Genomic DNA, 18,151 nt, shown 5'->3' with positions numbered 1-18,151 from the left:
GAATGCACCAAGCCGTTCAGGAAATCAAACCAGTTCATAGCGGTGGCTGACCACATGAAAGGACTACCAGTCTAATCTCAAAGAATATCTCCCTGGATCATGTCCTGCATCCTCACATGCTACAAGCTGGTCAAGACATCAGCCCTGGCACAATCCACTAGGGCGCAGGCCTCAGTGGCAGCGTTCCGGCCTAGATCCCGATCCAAGAAATCTGCAAGACGGTGACTTGGTCCTAAGTGCATACGTTCACCTCTCATTGTGCCATCGTCCAGCACGCCAGAGATGATGCAGCTTTTGCCAGAGCAGTGCTCCAATCAGCGATTCCATAACTCCGATCTCACCACCTAGGTAAGGCTTGGGAGTCACCTAATTGGAATCAATACGAGCAATCACTTGAAGAAAAAATGGTTACTCATCTTCTCATAACTGTTCTTTGAGATGTGTTGCTCATATCCATTCCAAACCCACCCGCTTTTCCCTCTATCGGAGTAACCAGCAAGAAAGAACTGAGGAGGTCCTGGGTCAGCAGGGTCGTATGTATAGCGTTATGGAGGCACCACTCCAGGGGGCTCCACAGCTGACCCGACGGGTGCTGCTAGGGGAAAAACTTTGACTGTGCACATGCGTGCACACACCTAATTGGAATGGATATGAACAACGCATCTCGAAGAACAATAGTTACGAGGTGAGTAACTGTTTTTCTCATTAGAGATTTCCATGGCAGACAACCACTGGTGCAAATGGTTCCTTTAGTTCCAGGGCACAACTGTAGGTCAACAAAAGTACTGGTCCCAGAAAGCTGCAACCTTTAGATCAGCATGACTTTGTTCCTTCCTGCTGCTAGCACAGCTGCAGTTTCCTGGCCAACAATGCTGCTCAGAATGTGCCGGTCATTTCACAAGGGGGAGCTTCCAACACGACTCCCCTTCCCACTGGTTCTTCCGTAGACCGGCGCCAGCCCCAGAGCTCCCCCTGACACAGCAAGCCGATCCCTGGTATCAAAAATAAACACTAATATAGAGTCTGATAAACTCAAGGGAGGTAGTTTGAGCGTTTAAAGAGTCAGAGCAGATCTGGATGGAAGTTAAATCCTCGCTCATCTGAAGCAGACCAGTTACAGAACATAGCTGGCATGACGTGTGTCAAGAACCAGTGTAAAAAATCTATTGTGGCCAATATGGAAAAGGCATTAGTTAGTCTGTTGTCCAGAGATATGACCTGGTCATCCATTGGAAGGAGGCAACTGAGGTTTTGGCAATCTGATTTGGGTGTTTCAGCTGTGTAAGAAAATATCATCAATGTCATAACAGGCATATGATTGCAGTAAGTGTCCCTGGGATTTTGAACTGCACGTTTAAGATCACCATCTTCTCAGTAGTGCAGGTTCAGGTCTGATCTGTCTTTTGCAGGGCATAATGAAGGCCAAGTTGCACCCAAATTCTGAATGGTACAACTCTTTTCTTGACCCCCTAGCCGTTCCAAAGCATGGCTGTCATCACACAATTTGAGAATAAATCTCCTTCCTGGGCTCCTGTTACTGCAGCTGTGACAGAGAGGGCAGAATAAATCCCTACTGAGGAGGTAACAGAATACTGGGTAATGGGGGGGATGCAGTGAACAGTACCAGAAAGCTCTGGATGTATTGCAGTAGGTAGAAATTCACTGGAACAAATCCAAGAGCAGTAGGTCTGGCGTATTGCATGTTAGCAGAGTACAGCAGCTTCCTTGCCAAAGGGTGATTTAAAAAGAGGCCTCAGCAAAGATGATTTAAATAATAGCAAATGGGTTTGTTTTATTTAAAGCAGCCCAATGTGTTCTTACTACACCAGTGGTTGCCCCTGTATAATGAGGGCCTTACCAAATTCACTGCCATAAAAAAACCATCATGGACCACAAACTCTGTGGGAAGGGATAGCTCAGTGGTTTGAACATTGGCCTGCTAAACCTAGGGTTATGAGTTCAATCCTTGAGGGGGCCACTTAGGAATCTCAGGCAAAAATCAGTACAAGGTCGTGCTAGTGAAGGCAGGGGGCTGGACTCAATGACCTTTCAGGGTCCTTTCCAGTTCTAGGAGATAGGTATATATCCATTTATTTATTTATATTTTTATTTGTATGCTTTTACCCTATATTATACAGATTTCATGGAGGAGACTAGTGTTTCTCAAATTCGGGGTCCTGACACAAAAGTGTTGCAGGGAGTCACAAAGTTATTTTAGGGGGGCTGGAGAGTGGCAGCTGTTAGCCGGGTGCCCAGCTCTGAAGGCAGCGCCCCACTAGCAGCAGTGCAGAAGTGAGGGTGGCAATGCCATATCCTGCCATCCTTCTGCTCTGCTGCCTTCAGAGCTGGGCAGCCAGAGAGTGGCGGCTGCTGACTGGCTCTCCAGGTAGCAGGGCAGAAGTAAGGGTGGCAATCCCATGCCAGGGCATCCTTACTTCTGCACTGCTGCTGGCAGTGGCTTTGCCTTCAGAGCTGGATCCCGGCCAGCAGCCGCCGCTCTCCAGCTGCCCAGCTCTGAAGGCAGCACTGCTGTCTGCAGCAGCGCAGAAGTAAGAGTAGCAGTACCACAACCCCCACCCACCCACAAAATAACCTTGTCACACACACCCCCACGTGTGTGTGTGTGTGTGTGTATATATATATACACACACACACACAATTCCTTTTTGGGTCAGGACCTCTACACTTACAGCACTGTGAAATTTCAGATTTAAATAGCTGAAATAATGAAATGTATTATTTTTAAAATCCTATGACCGTGAAATTGACCAAAATAGACAGTGAATTTGGTAGAGCCCTACTTATAACATTGACAGATGTGTCCCCTCACTTCTCTCTATGGAAGTGCACACGGGGTAGATACACGGGCCTTTGCTACATTCATAACCCCTGCCTTGTTCTTCCAATGAACTAGTCTAGGGACGCAGTCTGGGTCCCTGCCCAAGACTGAGAAATGAACCAAAGAGCCTCACAACAGAGCTGAATATGTTAGCCTGTGTTCAGGGGAATTCTCCTCCGATGGTACTTTAGCACAGTCATACTCAAGTGTCATGATCCACCTCTGGCCCCCTATTTTGAGGACTTCAGTGGTGGCTAGGCTGTGTACATGCAGGGTTGCCTTGAACACTTCCTGATCTCTGCTCACTGTGCTTGACTGTAGCGCCTCTCAGATTCTAGCTCAGCACCACTTAATTAGCAAGGAAGTAATTCTAATAAAATGCTTGTATTTAATTGCAGGAAAGCTAATTAATTTACTAGTATTCTGCATAGCATGTTAAATGGGATTTAAGATGGTTACTCCATCACTTTCATGACCTCCATAATTAAAGGGATACTATCAAGTTTCTTAGGCCTGAAAGTAGATTGTAAATTTCAGATTGTTTTAAAATAATTGAAGCTGGGGAAATATCTCATCTCCTTAAAATAAGAATCTCAGTTAAAGAAAAAGCTCCTCTGTATGTAAAATTTACAACTCATTTTGGATGTGGAGTCAGGAGAGGGGACACGTGGCATTAAATGAATCCCTTGGCTTTAGTTAGATAGTGTATTGTCGCTGCCTAGTAGAATTGGCCCAGCGTCATCAACCTCATTGGGAATTGCAGGTGCTCCGTTTGGGTCTGCTGATACCGATTGCGAGTTGCACGCCATGAGTCTGATTCAGTCTTCGCTGGCCTCTCTAGCGTTGGATCAAGCCACAGCAAAGTACAACTGTTCGATGTAGTGTACAGTCAACCAAGAGAACTCATTGTTGGAGTGTGGAGGCAAAAATTACTTTTTAAAAGGACTGGATACTTGTATTTTTGCATGTTAAGCTAGTGAGGGTTATGACAGCTGTTGCTTTGATCCTGTGTGTGTTATCAGGGATGAATCCTCACATGACCCTGCTCCTCTGCCTGTTCTCCTTTTCTATCAACTGTGCAGCTTTACATAATTGACTAGGTTCATTAGAGGAGTTTCCTGTTTCCTCTGAAGCATCGGCTAGTGGCCGCTGCCAGAAGCAGGATTCCAGGCTTGATGGGCCAGTGAGCTGATCTGTGATGGCAAATCCTATGTTCAGAGTATCCCAGAAATGAAAAGCCCTATTAGGGCTTTAGTCTGCCAACTGGAACTACAGCATTGTTCCCTACGCTAGTTTCTCTAGAGTGGAGGTTGGAGGTTTTTTAATCAGCCCTGTTAATTTTAGCTGTTTTTAAAATGCAGGAAAACCCATGTTAATGATCATTGCTAAATCCTGGTAAGAGTTTTTAAAAAGCAGAATTCCTTGTGACAGAGGAATGGGTTCTTGTGAAAGGGCTGTTTCCAAGTGCCCCCACTGGGACCCCTGCCTTCTAAAAATGCACCATTCCCTGCCTCATGAGCCAGTGTTGGCTTGTTGGTTGATTGCATTGCTGGAGACAGCAAGATGCAGTTCAGCCAGTATCGCCGCAGAATGGATTCCAAATGCGAGAGAGAGTCGGGTGAAGGAGGAAGATGTTACCTGAGCTCTGCTCAACCTGGTTTTTGTTGAATCCAGTCTCCACTTTGTATCCCACTCATGAAAGGTGACTTCTCTCCATGGAAGTCTGCCAAGCCAGTTCCACTGGCCATTTCAATATCCTGTCCAAGGGGGAAAGGCATAGAGTGAGCACAGGGGTTATGGAGGGAGACACTCTACTCTGAAGACTATTTAAACCTTAGTATGCAAGTGAATCCTGAGGGATTTGAACTCTTCAGGAGCTACCTTTGGAGAGGGCACTAGGGGGCAGTGTGCCCGAATGTACAATACCTGGCCCAAAATCCCCCAGGTTCTGAGCGCTTACTCTGCTTCCCACAGCTGCCTTGCCCTTGTTTCAGGAGGGGCTGGGGCTTGCAGCCTCAGAGCAGTGGAATGCACGTGTATCGGGAAGTGGCTTCGTGCTCCAGGGTAGGTGAATTGGGAGTAAAAGATTTTGCACCTGCTTTACAATAGCTTAAATGGGATCTTGTGGGGGAAGGACTGGCTGGGAAGCAGATGAAGTCAACAAAGAGCAAATAGGTGGGGAGGAGAGAAACAGGAGTGGAGTTGGCTCTGCTCTCAGCCAACAGGTCCTTAGGTGCAATTGGTTAAAGCTCAGGTCTTCTACAAGTTAGTGCCCCAGGACTCAAGCTGCTGTCACCTCTCAGAACTCAAGTAGGTTTCTCTCTGCTTGGGAAACCAACAGCAGCCTGAGCCTCACCTAGGAAAACGCCTACATTTGGATGAGGGCACTTGGAACAGACAGTGCTGCTGGGATGGGATGGAGGCTTTGCCAGGACACGTTTGTATCCATCCCACACCTGACCTCCCTAAAAAACCCCTGAGCTGTTTATGGAGCTCAAGTCTCTTGGGTTTCAAAGAGGCTCTTGGGCAAAGGGCTGCTGTGCTGGAGCTCCTTCCCCAGGCTGAGCTCTCATGTAGCAGTGCTGTGTGTGGTGCAGGCCCGGGGGGAGTGTGCAGTGACCATGGTGCAGTTCATGTAGCTGGGTTTGCTGAGGTGAGAGCTGCTATGAAGATGTGAATGAGATTTTATGACAATGACATGTACAGCTAAGTCATCAGTGCATAGGAGGGGGTAAGAAACAGCAGGTCATAAGCCAGTCCAGAGTGGTCTAATCAATGAAACATAGTGGAGACCTGGGTTGTGTTCCCAGCTCTGTCCCTGGGTGACCTTGGGGAAGCTGCTTCACTTCTCTGTGCCTTGGTTTCTGTAAAATGGGAACAATGCTCCTGATCGCCTTTGTAAAGTGCTTTATTAGCACTAGATGGTGGTATTCTTCAGGCCAGTCAGACCTAGTTCCCTCCCTTCCCCTCCAAGCCCTTGATGGGAGAGGTTGGCTTGTATTACTGTTTGTGTTGCCAGGACGGGAGGGGCACTGCTTGTGAGAAACCAGGAAATGTTTCTGGATCCTGATCTCTCCCCCCTGAGTGAGAGGTTTGGGCTGGGCCTTTCTTCCTGCAAATGCCGCACTAATGGCCAGCAGGGATGCCTTGGGAGGTGGAGGGTGTAGAGAGGCAAGCCTGGCTGTGACAGAATCGTGTATCTCTCACACACATGTAACCCACCAAGAATATTCTGCCCGGACCATGCATTTAGGAGAGCTCCACTTCCCATCCTGTCTGTGCTTTGTCATATGGATGGGCTTCCTGGCGCCCCAAAGTGCCATTAACCTACTAGTCAGTAGACGTAGCATCAAAAGAGTGCTCAAGTTTTCTGGTACCCAGGTCTGCCCCTGGGCGACCTTGGGAAAAAGCTTTTAAAAACATCTGCCCAGGATTCTGTTCTTACCATAGGGTTGGCTGCGTAATGCAGGGGAGCTGTGATAAAAAGCCAGCAGATGGTGCCAGGGAGAGTGGACGGGGCGTTTCCATGTGAGTCAGCCCAAAACAGCACATTAGGAAGCCACTTGTACTGATCTCTCCAGCAGGGGTCAGCCAAGCACCTGAACCTAGGCCCTCTAGGGGTACAAAGCACAGGTCTCTACCTTCTGTGTTAAGGGAGCATCTCTGTGAGCTGCTTGCTAGGGTAGACACTGATCCTCTTATGTGAGCCAGTCACTAGAAAGCACCGTATGGCGCACACTGAACTGATGGTTTTACACAGTCAGCAGTTTGTGTACAGCCTTAAGCAAATTAAAAACAAAACAACCCCACCCCCCATATCTGACACGTGGGACTAACAGGGTGCGGCCAGTTCTTCAGCAGACTCCTTTGCATGCCCTGCCCTTCATCTCTCTGTGTTTAGACTGCATGGCCTTCAAGGCATGGATTGTCTCTCTTCTGTGTTCGTACAGCACCCAGCACAATGGGCCCTGATCCAAGCTGCACCGTGGGCACTGCCATAAGATAACTCTTTACTACTAATAAATAACAGATTGACAGGAGCACAGTCCAATTAAAAGCCAGGTGTTGCTGTAGCTGCATTGGTTCCAGGGTCTTAGAGAGACAAGGTGAGTGAGAACCTTTCCTGGAGCTGAGGAAGAGCTCCGTGTAGCTCAAAAACTTCTCTCTCCCTCCAATGGAAGTTGGTCTGACTAAAGATATTACCTCCCCCACCTTGCCTCTCTAGGCTGTCGTCTGTACATTTTGGTGTGAGTAACACACAAGCTCCTTGTAAGTAAAATGTACTAGAGGGCAGGGCTGGCTCCAGGCAAGCAGGTGCTTGGGGCGGCTAAGGGGAAGGGGCAGCACTTCGGGCTCTTCGGAGGCAATTTGGCGGCGGATCCCTCAGTCCCTCTCGGAGGGAAGGACCTGCCGCCAAAGAAGAAAGTGGCGCGGTGGAGCTGCCGCCGATCGCAGGTTTTTTTGCCACTTGAGGCGGCAAAAATCCTAGAGCCAGCCTTGCTAGAGGGGGAAAAAAGCCTCTATGTTCAAGCTGCATTTCGCAGCACCTTGTGCAGAGTCTTTCACACTGTCACCCGTGGAGTTAGTCAGTTTCTCCTGTTGTGTCCGTGCGACAGAACAGCACAGTCTGAATATGTTGGTAAAACCACTGACCCAGACAGCGAGATGCAGGGGCAGAGGTACAGAAAGGAGGGGTATTACTTTGCATTGTGCTTTTAAAATGGGCAGTCCTGCCATTGGAAGAAAAAAACATTTCAGATCCAAAGAACAATAGTCAATTTAAGCAAAAAATAACAGCAGCAATTTCCACCACTGTAGAGCACTGCCCATTGGCTCCCCTCCAGTTCAGAAGCTGGCCTGGGGCATGGGGCCTCAACACAACTAGCTGCTGACTGTAATTTTCTCTGACCTGCATTGTGGATGTGTGGTTGTAACTTTACCACACAGGTACAGCACCTTGCAGCTGCAAGTCCTCACTGATTAAGAGGAAAATAAGCATTACAAAGAGTGAGCCGTGCTGTCAAACTGGAAGTAGGTGTGTAATTAAACCCTCTGTGCTGCCAGCTCAGGGGAGTTTCCCCATTTTTGCTATACTTGGTGGTTTTCTTGAAGCCCCAGCTACAGGAGTCCTGTGACTGCACATGACTCTCTGCTTTCTTTTTTTAACCAGGTAAGTGTTTAGCCCTCATGGTTGGAGAAAAAGCATGCAAATGTGAAGTGAATGCACTGCAAAGGCTGAGAAACCAGAGGCAAATCAAAAGTTCAGGAGTTTTAAGCCAGTCTTGTGATTTTGGGGGCCTGATTCATGATTTCTGAACGCTTCAGGTGGGTGATCCTGTGTGCTGCTGAGTCAAAGGAGTATGGTGCTTCTGGGACTTCAGTTGGCCTGTTAAGGTACGTCTACACTGCACAGATCTTACAGCAGCATGCAGAGGACACATACTGTGCCCCCCTACCCCCGCACAGGTATCAATAGCACTATGGACACTGAGGTGCGGCTTAGGCAGGTAAAGACACACCTGAACCCTGTGGATATGTACCCCTCCTCCCTACACACCCAAGCCAGGCCTACCAAGTCTCCACTGCTATTTTTAGCAGCATTATGTCCTGCTGCCTCTCAGAGAAAGCAGGAAAAGGCTCCCCCTGTCTACCTGATCCTTTCTCTGCACACATCCTGCTTGTCATGTACCCTACACGACCACACCAGTAGTGTGCAGTGCAGACATAGCATCAGTGTTACCTAGTAAACCTGGACACTGTGCTAGGCGCTGTACAAATACATATGAGACAATCCCTGCCCAAAAGAGCTCTCAGGCTCAGGAGAAAGCACTCCAAGGAAATTCCTGAGGAAGACACCCTCATTCTCATTTTTTACATGTGTGTTTCTCTTCTTGTGGGGCACTATGGAAGAGCTGAGACTGGGGAATCTCAAAGGAGCCTTAGGGAGTTAGGCACTGAACTCCCACTGAAATCTGGATGCCAACATCCCAGCTTGAATCCTTAGTCGCAGCTCAGATATGAAGAGAGGTGGCTTAGTGCACGGGAATGGGGAAGGCATTCCATGCAACGGGTGGGGGGTGGATGGAAAGTGGCACGGGGCAGGAGTGGGCGAGGCAGATGAATGGGGCATTAAGTAATGCATAGAGAACTGAAAGGGCTATTGTGCAGAGCCATGACAGGCAGCATTGCACTTTTTCCCCACAAAGCGCCCAATGGCACGAGGCATTAAGAGGAGACGGCTCACTGCAGTTCATTGAACTAGTTGTTATGTCCTCTGGATAGGACAGCCTACAAACGGTTACATGCCTCCGGGTGACTGACTGGGACTCTGTGAACAGTTTAAATGGGTAATTAGAAAGTAATAAGGCCAAATTCCACCCCCATCATTGATCCCAGATGCTGAGCAGGGCCTGGCCTTGTCAGACTACCTTGGCGAAAGCATGTGCTGCAGGAAGTGGCATGGTGTGAGGGGTGCTGGGCTGTCTTTCAAATGGGTTGGAAATTTGAGACCCTACAAATCTGGGATCATCAAAGCCCCTCAAGGTTTTTTTTGCAGGTGCAGGATTTTGCCCCAACCCCAGTCTTGGTCAAACGGCATTTTTAGTAATTACGTTCTTCCTGCCTAAAATTGTTTCTGTAACTTCACCGACTCGATACTGTATTCTTCACTTCCTGTCCTAAACTGCGTAGCTTTTCTCTAGGCTGTTGAATAACTGCTATTTGACCCCTGGGGGCAGCTGCATTTCAGCACTAGGGCCCAGGATGTTTGTGTTCGGAAGTTTGGGATGTGTCAGGTCCAGGATACAAGTTCTTATGGAGACAAGGATTATTAATAGTTATGATGCCTCTGACAGTCCCTCTGGGGATGGATCACTAGGGGGCAGCATTGCGCTTCAAGCCCATTCAGCTGCCTTCACAAAGTGCTGAATGTGTGAGAGGTGCAATTGGTTGAGCGGAGAACCTGCATTTTCCATTGCTCTGGCTGAGCCAAGCCACTGGCCACTCTGTATCTGCTCCTCCCTCTCTGATCCTTCTTCCAGGCATCCCCTTGTGGCTGCCATCCCTTCCTGCCACCAGCCTATGAACTTCTCGTCTGCCAAACAACGCCTTATGTATTGTGTGCATCACTAGCGGCCTGGTGGGCCCTATTGCTGCAGCCCTCGTCCTGCTCCCTCCAGCCCCCGCATCTGTCACTGTCCTCCCTTACGTCTCAGGATAGGGACTGAGGGCTCCTCTGGGCTGGTCACTGTCTATAAAATGTCCTGCTGCTCCTGTCTGAGCCGAGGCACCGCTAGGCATGAGGGAGATGGATGCTAGCCAATTGCTGAAGACAAAGCTTGGAGCCTGCTAAGGTTACATGTGCTCTCTTTAAAGTGTGTTACATTTTTGTTTTATTGGCAACCATTTTCTGTTTCTGTTATCCCAGGGTTCGAATACAGGCTCAAGCCAACCCCTCTTCTCTCTACATACCAATCATGCTAACCAGCCAGGGCTTAGATCCAGGGTACCAAGCCCCCATGGGGGTGGAGGGGCTGAGCCTGAGTCAAGCCAGAACCCAGGGTTCAAGCCTATAGTAATGTGGGACTCACCCCTATGGCACCTCCTGCTGGTCATCAGGAATTAGCTCTTCTTCTGCCATCAGAGCACCCTCTACAGGCCGGTGTCTCACTTTCGCTTGGCCCCTATGTCCCTCCCAGACCCAGTGCCTCATTGTCTGGGTGCTACCCCCTGGCTGTACACCTCTCACTTTCAGGGTCTTCCCTCCCCAGGGAACCCCCACCCCCTATCCTCACCTTGCCTCAGTCATAGGCTACTGCGTCACCAACTAGCCCTCGCACCCTGGGGCAGACCGCACTATAAGCTACTCATCAGACAGCTGCAGCGGCACAGGAGCCAGCAAACAGAGCTGCTAACAGGGGAGTTTCAGTGGGAGTTTCCAGGGGGAGGTTGCAGGGGAGACTAAGGCAGAGAAACCAACAAGCCGTAGGGGGGGCGGGTTGCAGCAGCCGTGCTTTGTGGGGACCCGTGGTTGCGGTGTGTGGGTGGACTGCCGGCACAGAGTTGAGGGCATGAGTAAGACAGAGGCGCAGTGAGACATGAGGAGTGACCGGTGTGAAGCTGTGGCATGTATATGGTCCTGGAGGGGGCACCTGAAGGAGTTTTGTCTGCTGGTGCGCCTGATAGGGTGCTGGAAGAAGATAAGGGATGGAGATGCGGTTGGAACTCTGGTGAGTTTAGAGGGGGTTTGAGCAGATGGTGAGACACTGATGGGCACAGGGGATAAGCTCAGATGTGGCGATGGAAGCAGGCCAAAGAATTTCTGAGAAGGGACTGCTGGGTGAGGAAAGTGGACGGTGTGGGCTGTGATAGGAGAACTAAGGGCAGGAAAGATGGGCCAGCGCGGAGAAAAGAATCAGGAACAGGTTTGCTGGTTTGGAATGAGATGGAGCACAGCCGGTGCTGGCTGAGAGGAGAGGGCAAGGAAAGAGCGACAGCTAGGTCCTGCGAAGGAGGGGAGGAGTCAATGAGGCACACCAAGTGAGCCCCAGGAGGATTGTAAGGGCGATACCGATCGAGAGGACTTGCGGCCAGCAGGTGCAGGGGAATAGACGGAGAATCACACTGTCACCAGAAAGGCAGCGTACGTATTGGAGACTCCTTTACTGAGAGAACGAAGGCTTGTAATGAGTGATCGGCATGGTATCAGAATGGGTGTGTGTCTGGGGTCTTGCAGATTAGGATGTGGACCTAGGTGAAGGTCTAGTGGGAGCGGGAAGAATCGTTGTGTTGTTGTTCATGTCGGGAACAATGACACGGCTGTTACCTTCGCTGAGACTGTATCAAGGAGGACTTGCAGACTGGGAAGACGCTCAGGATATCGAGGTAGGGTGATTTCAGTGGGATTTCTGGTGGTTCTAGAGTGAAGGGCGCTGGAAGGGTGACAGATTCTGGACTTATCGATGGCTCAAGCAGGGTGCTTAGGGGGTGTTGAGATGTCGTCATTGGGAGCATTTTACGGACGCGGACTGTTCTCTCGGGTGGACTTTCACCTAAGTAGGAGGGGAATGTGCGTAGGATGGGGCTCGCTGGTCATTTAGGAGCTTTAACTGCAGTTGGGGGGATGGTTGGGAGATGTCCAGGGATTCCACGCCCAGTTTATGGGAGGGAAGTACAAAGGAGGGGGATTGCTTGTGACAAAGATTGACCCAGGAGGGAAAGCGTGTAGCACTGACTAAAGGGTGTGTGGTGGTGATGTCTGTGCACGGCGGTAAGGGTGTACCCCCCCTTGCCGCCCACACCAAAATTTAAAAATGTTCATTTACTATGCGAGGAGCTAAGGTAAAAGATGGAGGAATGAGTACTGGTGAGAAGTGACAGCTATTATTAGGATACGAAACCTTGGTGGATGTACTTCTGGCTGGCGAGAGTTCAGGTATTGAGGCATGTGCGTTTTAGAAGCGGAGTGCAAGGTGGTTGAGCGTAGCTTGTCATCAATGTTGGGTTTAACTGGTAATGAATTAAGAAGTGATGGAATGGAATAAGCAGGGTCTGTTGTTGTGCAAAATTCCTGGGTAAAGTACTGGCTCCGCTGAGATGTTGCTTGGGGTGGTGTACGCCGCCGGGATTTTGATTTTGGTATGGATAGGCTCCTTTATGAAGTACTAAGGTGGAAATGTGTGTATATGGAGACTTCAATTTCAGTATGATCTGGAGGCAGAATTGCTTGCAAGATCATTAGGGGTCGTTTTCTGGATGTGATTGCGGATGGTTTCTTTCACCGGTTGAAGTTACAACAGAGGGGAAGCCATTTTAGATTTGGTTTTGGTGGCAGTGAGGTCCTCATAGGATGGTTGGGGGGACACTTGGTTCGTGATCATGAGCTAATTCAGTTCACTGTGGAGGTAAACAACGTATTGGTTGGGGTTTTTTGACTTTCAGGGTAATTTTAAGAGTTAAGGTTGTTGGGAGTGGATTGGGACGAGGAACTTGGATTTTGCGACGTAGGCTGGTTACTAGTCGAAGCTGCAGAACTGTCGGCGCTGATTATCAGAAAGGGGAAAAAAACTGGGCGGTTGTGGCAAGCTGGATGAGCGATCTCAGAGGGGGATGGAAAAAGCCAAGTTTACGGGCGTGGTAGAAGGGGATTAGAGGGGCTCCTTAGGTGAGGTAGAACATGTAGGGATAAAGTGGGAAGGCTAAAGCCATGTAGAAATGGCTTGCAAAGGATTACCAATGTAAAGGTTCTACGCCATAATAAGAAGGAAAACAAGAAAGACGAGTTGGGCTATCCTGTTGGATGATGGAAGGATTATCTAGGCATGGCCATATTCTAGTTACTTTGCCTCGTCTTTATAAGACTGTGGGGAGTTTAGGGATGATGGAGGGATGTATTGGGATGAGGATATGGGGGTGGATATTACGATTGAGGTAGGGAACCTTGAAAGTATGGGACAACGGGGCCGCCATCTCCATCCAAGGATTATAAGGAATGGAGCATGAAATTGCGGAGCCCGTTAGTGAGATTTTTTATAATCGGTATGGGCGGTTGTACCGTAGATGAGATTTGCTAAGTCGTTCTATTTTAGAAGGAAAAAACGTGCTCCTGGTACCTGTAGGGCTGTTGCTTGAGTCTGTAGTATGTAGTCTTGGTTGGAAAATTTTAAGTAGAAAGTAGTTTTGGACATTGAGGTCACTGGTATTGGGCGAACTTGCGACTTGGATTTACGAGGTTTGATCGTTTGCCAAACCAACTAGATCTCTTCTTTGGAGGTGACGATCTTTTAGACAGGAATGCGTGATTCTAATTTACTTGATTGTAGGCATTTGACAGGTTCACTTGGGCATGTTAGTTAAATTGGAAGATGGGGTATGACTATGAAGTTGTAAGGTGGCTAGGAACTGGTTAAAGGGAGATTCAGCGGGGTTGTACTGAAGGGTGTGAATGTAGCTGGAGGAGGTTTTAAGTGGCGGAGTCTAAGCTCGGTTTTGTTGGCTTCTTATTTCCTTTTTGTTGATTGGCAAAAGAGTGGATGTTGCTACTAAGTTTGTGTGAACCAAGGGGGGGTATTGCTACATGGAGAAGGCGGGTTATCCATACGGAGTTGGCTACCTTGTAAACTGGGTATTGTATAGGATGACTTTAGTTTGAAAGTGGCTAGTATGCACTTAGGATTCTTAGAATTTTTGTATAATTGGTGAACGATAGTTTGGCAGCTACAGTAGGAGGAGAGACTTGGGTTATTTGGGTTGTTGCGGGTGTCTATGAGCGCCAATGCAGACTTATGGCCATTAAAAAGCAAATGCGGTTTAGGGTGCATTCAGGCGAGGTTTTCCGCAGGATAGGAGGTTTAGTACGTTTTATAGGCGTGGTGAGCCCACTGGAATTATTGTGTGCAGTTCTGGTGTCATGTTTAAAGAGTTTCAACTGGAACAGGTTCGGACGATGTATGGTGATCGAGGATGGAATGCCTATGGAGGAGACTCAAGGTTGGCGTTTAGCCTGCAAAGAGCTCGGGGGGGATTGCTTTGCTCTATATATTATCAGGGGGATTAGTTTGTGGAGGGAGAGGAATTTTACGCTTTAGTACTAATGTGGCAAGGATGGGTTCAATGGTATTTAGAGTTTGATTGGAATTGATGGTTTTACATTAGGGGAGTGAAGTTTCGGCGCTTCCAAGGGAGTGGTGGGGGCCAAGATTATTGGCTTTAGCTAGTGTAAGTATATTGGAGGGGGATGATTGCTGGGTAGTTTAATTTTGGGCAACTGATTTGGATTTCAGAATAATCTGTCAATGTGTCTGTGAGGGTGTTCCCGTGGGTGGGGATTGGTTCTGGAGATTTTTCATGGGTGTGTGCTGGTGAGTCTTGCCAAGTCAGGGTTTAGCTGATCGCACAATTTTTGGGGTCGGGAAGGATTTTCTCCCAGGGCGGTATTGGCAGGGGTCTGGAGGTTTTTGGGCCTTCCTCTTGCGGTGGGGCATGGATCTTGCTGGTGGATTCTCTGCGTTGAGGTCTTCAAACCCTTTTGGGATTCATCTCGTTATGGGTGGGTGTTGTTTAAGTGGATGGGTAGGGTTCTGTGGCCTGCTTTGTGCAGGAGGTCAGACTAGATGATCATATTGGTCCCTTCTGACCTATGAGTCTATGAGGTTGGGTCTGGACCTGCTGTCTCTCTCTCCAACCCAGTGCCTCTATGGGGTCTTGCCTGTTTCCCCAATCTGCTAAGGCTTGCTGCTTTCCTAGCAGCAGCCCTCTCACTGTCTCAGCCCTCTCTCAGGGCTGATTTCAAGCCATTCAGGGCAGGAGCAGGTGACCACCCCGCTACAAAGCCCTATTGCTTCACTTTGTAGAACCTGCCCCACTGGACTTGTGCTCTGAGAATCCACCAAAAGTATCCCACAATCTCATGGGCCAACTTCCTTTGTCCTCTCATTTGGTGGACAGTCAAGTTTACTCACAATGCACCATGAACAAAGGGCTTAGAGCAGCCACGTTTTGGGAGGGTACTAGGAAGTCTGGGATATGGCCCACATAATGCAGCTTAGACACTGGAGCCCTAGCTTGGGACCCAGGGTTCAAAAATTTCTAACCTGGGGTTACAAATAAGTGTAAATCTTCAAAGCCTAGTTAACAAACCCAGGGTCTCTTAACTGGAGTTCTACCAACCCTGGGCTTACGTTGTAGTGTAGACATACCCCACCAGCATGAGGGTGTTTCAGCCAAAGGAACAATTTCATGCAATTTGTCACTTGTCTGTCCATCCACTCTCACCCTTCAACTACGATCTGTGTATGTCTAAAGTTGTTAGATCACTTGGCTGCATGAACTTACATGGTCCAGCATGTAGAATTGCACCTTTTTCCTCTACAGGGCTGTTCTCTGTCTGTCTTGTTGCTTTGATACCTGCAAGGTGAGTAAGTGAGCCGCAGGCCTCAATGGCACAGCCCCCAGATATGCAGTTTTTCAAAGACAAAGTGGCTCTATAGCTGCATCCAAACTTTTTGTCTGAAGTGGTTTCAGCGTTACACCTGAGCCACATAATATATTTACTGGTATTGAAACGCAGATGAGCAGTGCCTACATTGGATGTGAGATGATGCTTGGCCTTTTCATTTGGTGAGGACTAAACTATTTCATTTGTCACCTTGATTTTTGTCTCCTATGCGGATCAAATTAAGGGTCAAGTGGTTTCCATGCAAATGATTTCCAAGTGGATAACTTCCTGAATTACGACGGCTTATGGAGTAGCTCAGACCATGCCTTTACAGAGGCTACGGGCACCTGCGGCGAGGGCCCAACCGACTTCAATTGCATTCCTCAGCAATATTTTGATATTGAAGAAATGCTGGGTTGCTACCTGCTCTTCTGTACATACTTTTACCAAGCACTATGGTATTACAGCTGCATCTAGATCAGATGCAAACTTGGGGAAAGCAATTAGTTCTATAGTCATTCTTTAATTACACTTTTCAGAGTAGCAGCCGTGTTAGTCTGTATCCGCAAAAAGAACAAGAATACTTGTGGCACCTTTAGAGACTAATAAATTTATTTCAGCATGAGCTTTCGTGAGCTACAGCTCACTTCTTCAGATGCACAGAATGGAACACACAGACAGGAGATATTTATACATACATATTTATACATACATGTTCTCTGTATGTATAAATATCTCCTGTGTGTTCCATTCTGTGCATCTGAAGAAGAGGAGTCAAAAAATGCAGGCCGCTACAACGTTAAAGCCCTACTGTTCACTTTGTAGAACCTGCCCCACTGACTTGTGCTCTGAGAATCCACCAAAGTATCCCACAATCCCATGGGCCAATCCTTTGTCCTCTCATTTGGTGGACAGTCAAGTTTTACTCACAGAGAGTGGCGACCTATGGAAACAAAAGGGCTGTAGAGCAGTTGCTCACCTGGTTTGGGACGGGTACTCAGCGAATGTCTGGAATTATAATACCCAGTGGCGCGAGCTATAACTGCAGCTTAGACACTGGAGCTACTAGCGTGGGACCAACAGGGTTCAAAATAAATTTCAACACACTGGGGTATTACAAAATAAGTGAAATCTTAGCAAAGCTAGTTACCCACAAACCAAGTCTCTTAACTGGAGTCTAACCAAACCTGGGGGTTCTTACTCTCTGGTACTTCTTGTTAAGAAAAATCATAAGGCCAACCACCAGCCATGTATGTGGTTGATGCAAGCCACAAGGAACAAGCTTATCTATTGTGGCAATTTGTCACTCTGTGTGTGTCACACGATTCCACTCTCTACCCTCCTATCAACTACGATCTGGTGTATGTCTACCCTTAGTTGTAAGTCACGTTGAAATGTGACACTTACATGTCCACATGTAACCGTACATTGGCAGCCTTTTTGCTCTATCAGGTGCTGGCTCTGGTCTGTACTTGGATGCGTTGAATTAAACGTGACAGAGGTGAGTAATGTATGAGTTAACGCCAGGCCTCAATGGCAACAGACCCACGTAATGCAGTATATTTCAAAGACAAAGTGGCTCACAATAGCTGCATCCAACATTTTTGTCTGACAGTATGTGTTTCAGCGTTACACCCACATGAGCCACAAATATTGATATATTACCGTTATTTGCAAACGCACAGTATGGTATAGGCGCCTATTGGACTTTGAGGAGAGATGATACTCTTTTGCTTTCATTTGGTGAGGACTAACTGATTGATATTTGCATTTTTGTACACCTTGATTTTTGTCCTATGCGGATCAAATTCAATGGGCAAGTGGTTTCCATGCAAATGATGTTCCAAAGTGATAACTCCTGAATTACGTCCGGCTTACATGGATGACTCAACCCTATGCCTTATAACAGAGTGCACGGCACCTGCGGCGAGGGCCATACCAGACTCAATTGCATTCCGCAGGCATATTTTTGTGATATTGAAGGAAAAGAGCTGGGTGCTACCTCGACATCTTCATGTACATACATTTAACAGCATCTATGGGTATTAACCAGCAGCTCATCTAGAGCAGAGCAACTTGGGGAAACGCATTAGTTCTAGTAGTCATCATCAATTAATTACCACTTAATATCTCAGAGTAGACGCCGGTTTAGTCTGTATGCGCAAAAAAGAAGCAAATTACTTGTGGCACACATTTAGGAACTAAGTAAATTTATTCAGACATGCTGATGAGCTTTCGTGGATGCTCAGCTCACTTCTTCAGATCACAAGAATGGAACACACAGACAAGGAGAATATTTATCATACATTATTTATACATCAGTTCTCTGAGTCATGTATAAATATCGCCTGTGTGTTCCGATCTGTGCAGTCTGAAGA

The sequence above is a fragment of the Chelonoidis abingdonii genome, chromosome 14 (assembly GCF_003597395.2).
Source record: "Chelonoidis abingdonii isolate Lonesome George chromosome 14, CheloAbing_2.0, whole genome shotgun sequence".
Classification (NCBI taxonomy): domain Eukaryota; kingdom Metazoa; phylum Chordata; order Testudines; family Testudinidae; genus Chelonoidis; species Chelonoidis abingdonii.
The sequence above is the reverse complement of the archived record's forward strand: the minus strand, read 5'-3'. Positions refer to the sequence as shown.